The 12,977-nt window shown below is 42.4% G+C and overlaps 1 protein-coding gene across 3 annotated transcripts in view; it reads right to left on the reverse strand.

Annotated features, from left to right (window-relative positions):
* Nucleotides 1–12,977, reverse strand: part of LOC139749170 (uncharacterized) — a 117,944-nt gene that overhangs the window by 17,313 nt on the left and 87,654 nt on the right. For all 3 annotated transcript variants that reach the window (XM_071662826.1, XM_071662827.1, XM_071662828.1), the window contains one exon: nucleotides 10,231–10,337. The gene's annotated coding sequence lies outside the window, so the exon portion shown is untranslated. The remainder of the gene's footprint in view (nucleotides 1–10,230; nucleotides 10,338–12,977) is intronic.

Below are 12,977 nucleotides of genomic sequence, written 5' to 3' on the forward strand. Positions count from 1 at the left end.
TTTGAATGGAGAAAAACTGGAGGAAGTGAAATGTTTTAGATATCTGGGAGTGGATCTGGCAGCGGATGGAACCACGGAAGCGGAAGTGGATCATAGGGTGGGGGAGGGGGCGAAAATTCTCGGGGCCTTGAAGAATGTGTGGAAGTCGAGAACATTGCCTCAGAAAGCAAAAATGGGTATGTTTGAAGGAATAGTGGTTCCAACAATGTTGTATGGTTGCGAGGCGTTGGCTATGGATAGAGTTGTGCGCAGGAGGATGGATGTGCTGGAAATGAGATGTTTGAGGTGGTTTGATCGAGTGAGTAACGTAAGGGTAAGAGAGATGTGTGGAAATAAAAAGAGCGTGGTTGAGAGAGCAGAAGAGAGTGTTTTGAAGTGGTTTGGGCACATGGAGAGAATGAGTGAGGAAAGATTGACCAAGAGGATATATGTGTCGGAGGTGGAGGGAACGAGGAGAAGAGGGAGACCAAATTGGAGGTGGAAAGATGGAGTGAAAAAGATTTTGTGTGATCGGGGCCTGAACATGCAGGAGGGTGAAAGGAGGGCAAGGAATAGAGTGAATTGGAACGATGTGGTATACCGGGGTTGACGTGCTGTCAGTGGAGTGAATCAAGGCATGTGAAGCGTCTGGGGTAAACCATGGAAAGCTGTGTAGGTATGTATATTTGCGTGTGTGGACGTATGTATATACATGTGTATGGGGGGGGGGGGCATTTCTTTCGTCTGTTTCCTTGCGCTACCTCGCAAACGCAGGAGACAGCGACAAAGTATAATAAAATATAAAAAAAATAATAATAAGTGTTTTGGGAGCAGCTGAATGAGTGTGTTAGTGGTTTTAATGCACAAGACCGGGTTATAGTGATGGGTGATTTGAATGCAAAGGTGAGTAATGTGGCAGTTCAGGGAATAATTGGTATACATGGAGTGTTCAGTGTTGTAAATGGAAATGGTGAAGAGCTTGTAGATTTATGTGCTGAAAAAGGACTGGTGATTGGGAATACCTGGTTTAAAAAGCGAGATATACATAAGTATACGTATGTAAGTAGGAGAGATGGCCAGAAAGCGTTATTGGATTACGTGTTAATTGATAGGCGCACGAAAGAGACTTTTGGATGTTAATGTGCTGAGAGGTGCAACTGGAGGGATGTCTGATCATTATCTTGTGGAAGCAAAGGTGAAGATTTGCGGGGGTTTTCAGAAAAGAAGAGAGAATGTTAGGGTGAAGAGAGTGGTGAGAGTAAGTGAGCTTGGGAAGGAGACTTGTGTGAGGAAGTACCAGGAGACACTGAGTACAGAACGGAAAAAGGTGAGAACAAAGGAGGTAAGGGGAGTGGGGGAGGAATGGGATGTATTTAGGGAAGCAGTGATGGCTTGCGCAAAAGATGCTTGTGGCATGAGAAGCGTGGGAGGTGGGTTGATTAGAAAAGGTAGTGAGTGGTGGGATGAAGAAGTAAGATTATTAGTGAAAGAGAAGAGAGAGGCATTTGAATGATTTTTGCAGGGGAAAAATGCAGATGAGTGGGAGAGGTATAAAAGAAAGAGGCAGGAGGTCAAGAGAAAGGTGCAAGAGGTGAAAAAGAGGGCAAATGAGAGTTGGGGTGAGAGAGTATCATTAAATTTCAGGGAGAATAAAAAGATGTTTTGGAAGGAGGTAAATAAAGTGCGTAAGACAAGGGAGCAAATGGGAACTTCAGTGAAGGGGGCTAATGGGGAGGTGATAAGTAGTGGTGATGTGAGAAGGAGATGGAATGAGTATTTTGAAGGTTTGTTGAATGTGTTTGATGATAGAGTGGCAGATGTGGGGTGTCTTGGTCGAGGTGGTGCGCAAAGTGAGAGGGTTAGGGAAAATGATTTGGTAAAGAGAGAAGTAGTAGTAAAAGCTTTACGGAAGATGAAAGCCGGCAAAGCAGCAGGTTTGGACGGCATTGCAGTGGAATTTATTAAAAAAGGGGGTGACTGTATTGTTAACTGGTTGGTAAGGTTATTTAACATATGTATGATTCATGGTGAGGTGCCTGAGGATTGGCGGAATGCTTCCATAGTGCCATTGTACAAAGGCAAAGGGGATAAGAGAGTGTTCAAATTACAGAGGTATAAGTTTGTTGAGTATTCCTGGCAAATTATATGGGAGGGTATTGATTGAGAGGGTGAAGGCATGTACTGAGCATCAGATTGGGGAAGAGCAGTGTGGTTTCAGAAGTGGTAGAGGATGTGTGGATCAGGTGTTTGCTTTGAAGAATGTATGCGAGAAATACTTAGAAAAACAAATGGATTTGTATGGAGCATTTATGGATCTAGAGAAGGCATATGATAGATTTGATAGAGATGCTCTGTGGAAGGCATTAAGAATATATGGTGTGGGAGGCAAGTTGTTAGAAGCAGTGAAAAGTTTTTATCAAGGATGTAAGGCATGTGTACGTGTAGGAAGAGAGGAAAGTGATTGGTTCTCAGTGAATGTAGGTTTGCTGCAGGGGTGTGTGATGTTTCCATGGTTGTTTAATTTGTTTATGGATGGGGTTGTTAGGGAGGTGAATGCAAGTTTTGGAAAGAGGGGCAAGTATGCAGTCTCTTGTGGATGAGAGAGCTTGGGAAGTGAGTCAGTTGTTGTTCGCTGATGATACAGCGCTGGTGGCTGATTCATGTAAGAAACTGCAGAAGCTGGTGACTGAGTTCGGTAAAGTGTGTGAAAGAAGAAAGTTAAGGGTAAATGTGAATAAGAGCAAGGTTATTAGGTACAGTAGGGTTGAGGGTCAAGTCAATTGGGAGGTAAGTTTGAATGGAGAAAAGCTGGAGGAAGTGAAGTGTTTTAGATATCTGGAGTGGATCTGGCAGCGGATGGAACCATGGAAGCGGAAGTGAATCATAGGGTGGGGGAGGGGGCCAAAATTCTGGGAGCCTTGAAGAATGTCTGGAAGTCGAGAACATTATCTCAGAAAGCAAAAATGAGTATGTTTGAAGGAATAGTCGTTCCAACAATGTTGTATGATTGTGAGGCGTGGGCTATGGATAGACTTGTGCGCAGAAGGGTGGATGTGCTGGAAATGAGATGTTTGAGGACAATATGTCGTGAGAGGTGGTTTGATCAAGTAAGTAATGTAAAGGTGAGAGAGATGTGTGGAAATAAAAAGAGTGTGGTTGAGAGAGCAGAAGAGGGTGTTTTGAAATGGTTTGGTCACATGGAGAGAATGAGTGGGGAAAGATTGACCAAGAGGATATGTGTCAGAGGTGGAGGGAACGAGGAGAAGTGGGAGACCAAATTGGAGGTGGAAGGATGGAGTGAAAAAGATTTTGAGTGATCGGGGCCTGAACATGCAGGAGGGTGAAAGGCGTGCAAGGAATAGAGTGAATTGGAACGATGTGGTATACCGGGGTTGACGTACTGTCAATGGATTGACCCAGGGCATGTGAAGCATCTGGGGTAAACCATGCAAAGGGTGTGGGGCCTGGATGTGGAAAGGGAGCTGTGGTTTCGGTGCATTATTATATGACAGAGACTGAGTGTGAACGAATGGGGCCTTTGGTGTTTTTCCTAGCGCTACCTCGCACACATGAGGGGGGAGGGGGTTGTTATTCCATGTGTGGCGAGGGGAACAAAGGCAGACAGTATGAATTATGTACATATGTATATATGTATATGTCTGTGTGTGTATATATATGTATACATTGAGATGTATAGGTATGTATATTGTGCATGTGTGGACATGTATGTATATACATGTGTATGTGGGCGGGTTGGGCCATTCTTTCGTCTGTTTCCTTGCGCTACCTCGCTAACGCGGGAGACAGCGACAAAGCAAAATAATAATAAAATAAATAATATCTTTTTCACTCCATCTTTGCACCTCCAATTTGGTCTCCCACTTCTCCTCGTTCCCTCCACCTCTGACACATATATCCTCTTGGTCAATCTTTCCTCACAACTCTATCCATAGCCCATGCCTCGCAACCATACAACATTGTTGGAACTAGTATTCCTTCAAACATACCCATTTTTGCTTTTCGAGATAATGTTCTCGACTTCCACACATTCCTCAAGGCTCCCAGAATTTTCGCCCCCTCCCCCACCGCATGATTCACTTACGCTTCCATCAGCTGCCAAATCCAGTCCCAGATATCTAAAACACTTCACTTACTTCAGTTTTTCTCCATTCAAACTTACCTCCCAATTGACTTGTCCCTTAGCCCTACTATACCAAATAACCTTGCACTTATTCACATTTACTCTCAGCTTTCTTCTTTCACACACTTTACCAAACTCAGTCACCAGCATCTGCAGTTTCTCACACAAATCAGCCACCAGCGCTGTATCATCAGCGAACAACAACTGACTCACTTACCAAGTTCTCTCAACCACAAGAGACTGCATACTTGCCCCTCTTTCCAAGACTTTTGCATTCACTTCCCTAACAACCTCATCCATGAACAAATTAAACAACCATGGAGAAATCAAGCACCTCTGCCGCAAACCAACATTCAGTGAAAACCAATCACTTTCCTCTCTTCATACACATACACATGCCTTACATCCACGATAAAAACTTTTTACTGCCTCTAACAACTTACCTCCCACACCATATATTCTTAATACCTTCCACAGAGCATCTCTATCAACTCTATCATATGCCTTCTCTAGATCCATAAATGCTACATACAAATCCATTTGCTTTTCAAAGTATTTATCATTTTTCAAAGCAAACACCTGATCCACACATCCTCTACCACTTCTGAAACCACACTGCTCTTCCCCAATCTGATGCTCTGCACATACCTTGATCCTCTCAATCAATATCCTCCCATATGATTTTCCCGGAATACTCAACAAACTTTTTTTTTTTTATATTATTATACTTTGTCGCTGTCTCCCGCGTTTGCGAGGTAGCGCAAGGAAACAGATGAAAGAAATGGCCCAACCCCCCCCCCCATACACATGTATATACATACGTCCACACACGCAAATATACATACCTACACAGCTTTCCATGGTTTACCCCAGACGCTTCACATGCCCTGCTTCAATCCACTGACAGCACGTCAACCCCGGTATACCACATCGCTCCAATTCTCTCTATTCCTTGCCCTCCTTTCACCCTCCTGCATGTTCAGGCCCCGATCACACAAAATCTTTTTCACTCCATCTTTCCACCTCCAATTTGGTCTCCCTCTTCTCCTTCTTCCCTCCACCTCCGACACATATATCCTCTTGGTCAATCTTTCCTCACTCATTCTCTCCATGTGCCCAAACCACTTCAAAACACCCTCTTCTGCTCTCTCAACCACGCTCTTTTTATTTCCACACATCTCTCTTACCCTTACGTTACTCACTCGATCAAACCACCTCACACCACACATTGTCCTCAAACATCTCATTTCCAGCACATCCATCCTCCTGCGCACAACTCTATCCATAGTCCACGCCTCGCAACCATACGACATTGTTGGAACCACTATTCCTTCAAACATACCCATTTTTGCTTTCCGAGATAATGTTCTCGACTTCCACACATTCTTCAAGGCCCCCAGGATTTTCGCCCCCTCCCCCACCCTATGATCCACTTCCGCTTCCATGGTTCCATCCGCTGCCAGATCCACTCCCAGATATCTAAAACACTTCACTTCCTCCAGTTTTTCTCCATTCAAACTCACCTCCCAATTGACTTGACCCTCAACCCTACTGTACCTAATAACCTTGCTCTTATTCACATTTACTCTTAACTTTCTTATTTCACACACTTTTCCAAACTCAGTCACCAGCTTCTGCAGTTTCTCACATGAATCAGCCACCAGCGCTGTATCATCAGCGAACAACAACTGACTCACTTCCCAAGCTCTCTCATCCCCAACAGACTTCATACTTGCCCCTCTTTCCAAAACTCTTGCATTTACCTCCCTAACAACCCCATCCATAAACAAATTAAACAACCATGGAGACATCACACACCCCTGCCGCAAACCTACATTCACTGAGAACCAATCACTTTCCTCTCTTCCTACACGTACACATGCCTTACATCCTCGATGAAAACTTTTCACTGCTTCTAACAACTTTCCTCCCACACCATATATTCTTAATACCTTCCACAGAGCATCTCTATCAACTCTATCATATGCCTTCTCCAGATCCATAAATGCTACATACAAATCCATTTGCTTTTCTAAGTATTTCTCACATACATTCTTCAAAGCAAACACCTGATCCACACATCCTCTACCACTTCTGAAACCACACTGCTCTTCCCCAATCTGATGCTCTGTACATGCCTTCACCCTCTCAATCAATACCCTCCCATATAATTTACCAGGAATACTCAACAAACTTATTCCTCTGTAATTTGAGCACTCACTCTTATCCCCTTTGCCTTTGTACAATGGCACTATGCACGCATTCCGCCAATCCTCAGGCACCTCACCATGAGTCATACATACATTAAATAACCTTACCAACCAGTCAACAATACAGTCACCCCCTTTTTTAATAAATTCCACTGCAATACCATCCAAACCTGCTGCCTTGCCGGCTTTCATCTTCCGCAAAGCTTTCACTACCTCTTCTCTGTTTACCAAATCATTTTCCCTAACCCTCTCACTTTGCACACCACCTTGACCAAAACACCCTATATCTGCCACTCTATCATCAAACACATTCAACAAACCTTCAAAATACTCACTCCATCTCCTTCTCACATCACCACTACTTGTTATCACCTCCCCACTTGCGCCCTTCACCGAATTTCCCATTTGCTCCCTTGTCTTACGCACTTTATTTACCTACTTCCAGAACATCTTTTTATTCTCCCTAAAATTTAATGATTCTCACCCCAACTCTCATTTGCCCTTTTTTTCACCTCTTGCACCTTTCTCTTGACCTCCTGTCTCTTTCTTTTATACATCTCACACACAATTGCATTTTTTCCCTGCAAAAATCGTCCAAATGCCTCTCTCTTCTCTTTCACTAATACTCTTACTTCTTCATCCCACCACTCACTACCCTTTCTAATCAACCCACCTCCCACTCTTCTCATGCCACAAGCATCTTTTGCGCAATCCATCACTGATTCCCTAAATACATCCCATTCCTCCCCCACTCACCTTACTTCCATTGTTCTCACCTTTCTCCATTCTGTACTCAGTCTCTCCTGGTACTTCCTCACACAGGTCTCCTTCTCAAGCTCACTTACTCTCACCACCCTCTTCACCCCAACATTCACTCTTCTTTTCTGAAAACCCATACAAATCTTCACCTTAGCCTCCACAAGATAATGATCAGACATCCCTCCAGTTGCACCTCTCAGCACATTAACATCCAAAAGTCTCTTTCGCACGCCTGTCAATTAACACGTAATCCAATAACGCTCTCTGGCCATCTCTCCTACTTACATAAGTGTACTTATGTATATCTCGCTTTTTAAACCAGGTATTCCCAACCATCAGTCCTTTTTCAGCACATAAATCTACAAGCTCTTCACCATTTCCATTTACAACACTGAACACCCCATGTATACCAATTATTCCCTCAACTGCCACATTACTCACCTTTGCATTCAAATCACCCATCACTATGACCCGGTCTCGTGCATCAAAACCACTAACACACTCATTCAGCTGCTCCCAAAACACTTGCCTCTCTTGATCTTTCTTCTCATGCCCAGGTGCATATGCACCAATAATCACCCACCTCTCTCCATCAACTTTCAGTTTTACCCATATTAATCGAGAATTTACTTTCTTAACACTATCACATACTCCCACAATTCCTGTTTCAGGAGTATTGCTACTCCTTCCCTTGCTCTTGTCCTCTCACTAACCCCTGACTTTACTCCCCAGACATTCCCAAACCACTCTTCCCCTTTACCCTTGAGCTTCGTTTCACTCAGAGCCAAAACATCCAGGTTCCTTTCCTCAAACATACTACCTATCTCTCCTTTTTTCACATCTTGGTTACATCCACACACATTTAGGCACCCCACTCTGAGCCTTCGAGGAGGATGAGCACTCCCCGCGTGACTCCTTCTTCTGTTTCCCATTTTAGAAAGTTAATACAAGGAGGGGAGGATTTCTGGCCCCCCGCTCCCGTCCCCTCTAGTCGCTTTCTACGACACGCGAGGAATATGTGGGAAGTATTCTTTCACCCCTATCCCCAGGGATAATATACATATACATATACACATACACACACATACACATACATACGCACATATACACACACACACATACATATATATACATATGAGAAATGTAAGAAACAATTTAGAAAACTGAAACTTCTAGCTTGAAATGAATGAAAAAAAAGAATGTCACATAATGGTTCAACCTCTGGCTATGGAAAAAAGGAACTGTATAATTCATTTACACAAATGTCAATAGCAGTTCTCATCAATTTAACCACTGTATCAATATCCCTGGGGATAGGGGAGAAAGAATACTTCCCACGTATTCCCTGCGTGTCGTAGAAGGCGACTAAAAGGGAAGGGAGCGGGGGGCTGGAAATCCTCCCCTCTCGTTTTTTTTTTTTTCCAAAAGAAGGAACAGAGGAGGGGTCCAGGTGAGGATATTCCCTCAAAGGCCCAGTCCTCTGTTCCTAACGCTACCTCGCTATTGCGGGAAATAGCGAATAGTATGAAAAAAAAAAAAAAAAAAAAAAAAAAAAAATCAATAAGCTTCAATGTCTAAGCTACATTTTTCTCCAATTTCACTATTTTCCTTCACATTTTCAATTGTGTCTGAAGGTTCTACTTCAAGAGTGATTGTTTTTCCAGTAAGGGTCTTCACATCTTGTTGTTACATCAACAAACTTATACCTCTGTAATTTGAGCACTCACCTTTACCTCCTTTGCCTTTGTACAATGGCACTATGCAAGCATTCTGCCAATCCTCAGGCACCTCACCATGAGACATACATACGTTAAATAACCTTACCAACCAGTCAATAACAGTCACATCCTTTTTTTAATAAATTCCACTGCAATACCATCCAAACCCACTGCCTTGCCGGCTTTCATCTTCTGGAAAGCTTTTACTACCTCTTCTCTGTTTACCAAATCATCCTCCCTAACCCTCTCACTTTGTACACCACCTCGACCAAAACACCCTATATCTGCCACTCTATCATCAAACACATTCAACAAACCTTCAAAATACTCACTCCATTTCCTTCTCACATCACCACTACTTGTTATCACCTACCCATTAGCCCCCGTCACTGATGTTCCCATTTGTTCCCTTGTCTTATGCTCTTTATTTACCTCCCTCCAAAACATTTTTATTCTCCCTAAAATCTAATGATACTCTCTCACCCCAACTCTCATTTGCCCTCTTTTTCACCTCATGCACCTTTCTCTTGACCTTCTGCCTCTTTCTTTTATATATCTCCCACTCATTTGTATCATTTCCCTGCAAAAATCGTCCAAATGCCTCTCTTCTCTTTCACTAATAATCTTACTTCCTCATCCCGCCACTCACTACCCTTTCTAATCTCCCCACTTCCCATGCTTCTCATGCCACAAGCATCTTTTGTGCAAGCCATCACTGCTTCCCTAAATACCTCCCATTCCTCCCCCACTCCCCTTACGTCCTTTGTTCTCACCTTTTTCCATTCTGTACTCAGTCTCTCCTGGTACTTACTCACACAAGTCTCCTTCTCAAGCTCACTTACTCTCACCACTCTCTCCATCCCAACATTTTCTCTTCTTTTCTGAAAACCTCTACAAATCTTAACCTTCGCCTCCAAAAGATAATGATCAGATATCCCCCCAGTTGCACCTCTCAGCACATTAACATCCAAAAGTCTCTCACGCCCCTGTCAATTAACACTAAATCCAATAACACTCTCTGGCCATCTCTCCTACTTTCATACATATACTTAGGTACATCTTTCTTTTTAAACCAGGTATTCCCAATCACTAGTCCTTTTTCAGCTCACAAATCTACAAGCTCTTCACCATTTCCATTTACAACACTGAACACCCCATGTACACCAATCATTCCCCCAAATGCCATATTACTCACCTATGCATTCAAAGGTGAGTTTACTGGGTCTAAAACCTGCAAATTCTTCATATGAAGAGAAACAAGTACATTAATACAGTTTGACATATCTAACCTGAGCCTTATGGGTCAGATCAAGCACGTCTTCCGTAAAACAGGTCATGAATATCAATAACACACAGATGACAAAGATATGACCAAGATGGATAAAGCATACCTCAAGTCTATGCTAATATCATTGACCAATACCTGAACAAAGATGGATCCAATAGGCCAGTATGAAGCTGACCCTTCTTTATACATATGATACATCTGGTAGGCTGCCATGAAGTAACTCCTTCCTTTATCTCACACATCTGCAAAATAATAAGTTTCTGAAAACATTTACTGAAACAGTAGTCAAAATATCTGCTGTAGCCATAAATCAGAAACATTCCCAAAGGCATAATCAGTTTTCATTTGTCCTTATCTTAGTTCATTTTCGTTACAAGATTCCATACTTAAGAGCAATAAACCAACAATTGTTTTTAATATATTTGCGTGTGTCATCATCAAACAATAAACGAATGACTTCCAAAGTCTCTTCATCGCTTACAGACTACATACTTGCACTTTTCCTCAAGACCCTTGCATTTATGTGTCTTGCCATCTCATTTGTCAAACTAAAAGGGGCCAGAATGACATTATACAATCTTCCGATATGTCAGTCTTCACCTAGAATACTTGCTCTCCTCTGTACCTACTTCCACAAATGCCTTATACACTTGATAAAAACATCCTCCTCTGTACCTACTTCCACAAATGCCTTATACACTTGATAAAAACATCCTATCAAGTCTAATTCCTACTTTCTCAACATATATTCATAATAACTTCCACAAGGCATCCTTATATTTTTTTCCTTATCTATAAATGCCACACACAATTACCTCTGTTCCTTTAAGTATTTCTGATACAAAACTGAAAGTATACATAATCCAGAAATCCTATCACTCCTAAAACCACAATGTTCCTTCCCAGTCTGATGCTCTGTCCTACCTTCATCCTCTCAATTATCACTCTCCTGTACTTAACAGATACACCCACCAAATTTATACCAACCATCTCTTTTTCAAAACATTCTAATGCATTCACCCTCTAATCTACATTCTCATTTAAACACCACGCTTTACATCCATATAAAACTCAAAACATCCTATTTCACGGTCCCACACATTTCCCCAAATTCCAAAAACTCGACATCACCCACCCTACGACTAAATGTCTGTGGTTCCATTAACTGCCATGTCCATTCAAAAGTATCTATAATACTTCACATCCTCAAAGCTTTCTCTATTCAACCTCATATCCCAACTCTTTGCACTACTAAACCCAATAATGTTGCTTTTATACCGGTCGATGCTCAACTTTCTCATTTCATACGCACCCATACTACAGCAACAACTACAGTTTCTCACTCAAATCTGCCACTGGCACTGTGTCAACACAAAAACACATCATCTCCCCCCGCCCCCACTGATTTCATAACTGCTCCTCTCCAACACCCTTGCATTCACCTCCCTCTCCAACCCATTCATAAACATATTAAAAGTAATTCAAATTATGATCACTGGAAGAGTAAATAAACTAAAAAAAATCCTAATTAGTGCAATTGAGTGGGAGATGTATAAAAGAAAGAGACAGGAGGTCAAGAGAAAGGTGCAAGAGGTGAAAAAGAGGGCAAATGAGAGTTGGGATGAGAGAGTATCATTAAATTTTAGGGAAAATAAAAAGATGTTCTGGAAGGAGGTAAATAAAGTGCACAAGACAAGGGAGCAAATGGGAACTTCAGTGAAGGGCGCAAATGGGGAGGTGATAACAAGTAGTGGTGATGTGAGAAAGAGATGGAGTGAGTATTTTGAAGGTCTGTTGAATGTGTTTGATGATAGAGTGGCAGATATAGGGTGTTTTGGTCGAGGTGGTGTGAAAAGTGAGAGGGTTAGGGAAAATTATTTTGGTAAACAGAGAAGTGAGTGCTCAAATTACAGAGGTATAAGTTTGTTGAGTATTCCTGGCAAATTATATGGGAGGGTATTGATTGAGAGGGTGAAGGCATGTACAGAGCATCAGATTGGGGAAGAGCAGTGTGGTTTCAGAAGTGGTAGAGGATGTGTGGATCAGGTGTTTGCTTTGAAGAATGTATGTGAGAAATACTTAGAAAAGCAAATGGATTTGTATGTAGCATTTATGGATCTGGAGAAGGCATATGATAGAGTTGATAGAGATGCTCTGTGGAAGGTATTAAGAATATATGGTGTGGGAGGCAAGTTGTTAGAAGCAGTGAAAAGTTTTTATCGAGGATGTAAGGCATGTGTACGTGTAGGAAGAGAGGAAAGTGATTGGTTCTCAGTGAATGTAGGTTTGCGGCAGGGGTGTGTGATGTCTCCATGGTTGTTTAATTTGTTTATGGATGGGGTTGTTAGGGAGGTGAATGCAGGAGTTTTGGAAAGAGGGGCAAGTATGAAGTCTGTTGGGGATGAGAGAGCTTGGGAAGTGAGTCAGTTGTTGTTCGCTGATGATACAGCGCTGGTGGCTGATTCATGTGAGAAACTGCAGAAGCTGGTGACTGAGTTTGGTAAAGTGTGTGAAAGAAGAAAGTTAAGAGTAAATGTGAATAAGAGCAAGGTTATTAGGTACAGTAGGGTTGAGGGTCAATTCAATTGGGAGGTGAGTTTGAATGGAGAAAAACTGGAGGAAGTAAAGTGTTTTAGATATCTGGGAGTGGATCTGGCAGCGGATGGAACCATGGAAGCGGAAGTGGATCATAGGGCGGGGGAGGGGGCGAAAATTCTGGGAGCCTTGAAGAATGTGTGGAAGTCGAGAACATTATCTCGGAAAGCAAAAATGGGTATGTTTGAAGGAATAGTGGTTCCAACAATGTTGTATGGTTGCGAGGCGTGGACTATGGATAGAGTTGTGCGCAGGAGGATGGATGTGCTGGAAATGAGATGTTTGAG

This window comes from Panulirus ornatus, chromosome 6, assembly GCF_036320965.1.
Source record: "Panulirus ornatus isolate Po-2019 chromosome 6, ASM3632096v1, whole genome shotgun sequence".
NCBI classification, from domain to species: Eukaryota; Metazoa; Arthropoda; class Malacostraca; order Decapoda; family Palinuridae; genus Panulirus; species Panulirus ornatus.